Consider the following 1,406-nt stretch of genomic DNA (forward strand, 5'->3'; position numbering starts at 1 on the left):
CATATCTACCGTCAACTGATATACGACTCAACTTGCTCAGATTATGGCATTATGAATTCCAACAGCAAGCAAGCTTCAGAGCTCCAACACCACGACTGTAGACAACAGGAAGTTGAGCAGAGAATTAGTGTCTGTCCTCAACCTCGAAAAGTTAGCGAAAACTTGAGATTTGAATTAAAATTAAAATAAAAAAAAAGTTCTTACAGTCACAGTCTGAGGTAATCCATTGGCCTCCTCTGCTACATTCTTCACTATTTGGGGTATCAAGTGTGCTAACATTGCTGCTTGAACTCTGGAGAGTGGTAGTAGATGAACTCGGCAAATTCTGTGTCCAACAATCAATTCTGGAGGCCGAAGGCATTGAAAATGGAGATAATACAGCGGAAGAAGTCGAGCAACTACCCACATCCCATCTAAAGCTGATCTTGCTTGAATTTGAACTTGCGTCATCTAGTGAATCTTTTAGGCCCGTTTTGCTCTTGAAATACAAAACCTTTGACATAACAACATCAACGATAACAATTAGCTACCTACCAACAACTATGCACAAAATTGAGGTAAGAGATATAGGATAAGTTCAAGAAACTACTGTGAACTTTCATGGTTTTCTGGAAAAATTATGGAATTTGTCTCTTAGAAACGAGTAGAAATCCATAGAACTATCATGAACTTGGGCAGTTTGCACAAAACTACCAAAAAAGTTTTTATTAGAGAAAATTACCGCAATCTTTCGGCACCAAACAATCAAACATGATGATAATTAAAGTTGTCACGTGCTTCGCATGTAACTGGACAATTTTGCTCTTATATACTTTATGCGTAGTGACAACTACTCCCTGCTTTTGAAACTACTCCCACACTACTACATCCATAGATTGTGGGGTTCATTGATGACTCATCAATTTTGATGGCAATTCAAGTGGACTGACCCCACAAACTTTGTGTCTATTAGTCTAGAAGTAGTTTGAAAAGTGTACGTTTAGTTAGAATTATTCATTATATATATATATATATATATATATAACTTGGTCAAATGATCACTGTTTATTTCTTTGACTCCATCAGTTGATTCTCATTCCTATTCTCAGCTCTCAAAAACATCCAGGTTGTTCCAGCAGTCGAGCACATCAGTAACTGAATATGGACCAAAACTCAGCGGCGGTGAGAAAGAGGACTTCTTTGAAAAATCTCTGTGTTGAAGAAAACCTGTATACAGAAAACAGGAAGGCATCTATTGCATAATGTCCATCATATGCCCATAGTTGCACTTCAGCAATATGTAGCTTAAAACAGTAACAATAAAAGATCAAACAAAAGGGAATAATGAAAATAACCGAGAAGCTCAGGGGCTATACAAGAGCAATACGGTAGCATACTACAATTTCATACATTAAAACAAATGTTAC

General features: G+C 37.0%; 1 protein-coding gene across 6 annotated transcripts in view; it reads right to left on the reverse strand.

Annotated features, from left to right (window-relative positions):
- The window catches only part of LOC109833705, a 7,115-nt gene continuing 6,738 nt past the window's right edge, over positions 1,030-1,406 (reverse strand). For all 6 annotated transcript variants that reach the window (XR_002245331.1, XR_002245329.1, XR_002245330.1 and 3 more), the window contains one exon: positions 1,030-1,206. The gene's annotated coding sequence lies outside the window, so the exon portion shown is untranslated. The remainder of the gene's footprint in view (positions 1,207-1,406) is intronic.

This window comes from Asparagus officinalis, chromosome 3, assembly GCF_001876935.1.
Source record: "Asparagus officinalis chromosome 3, Aspof.V1, whole genome shotgun sequence".
NCBI lineage: Eukaryota > Viridiplantae > Streptophyta > Magnoliopsida > Asparagales > Asparagaceae > Asparagus > Asparagus officinalis.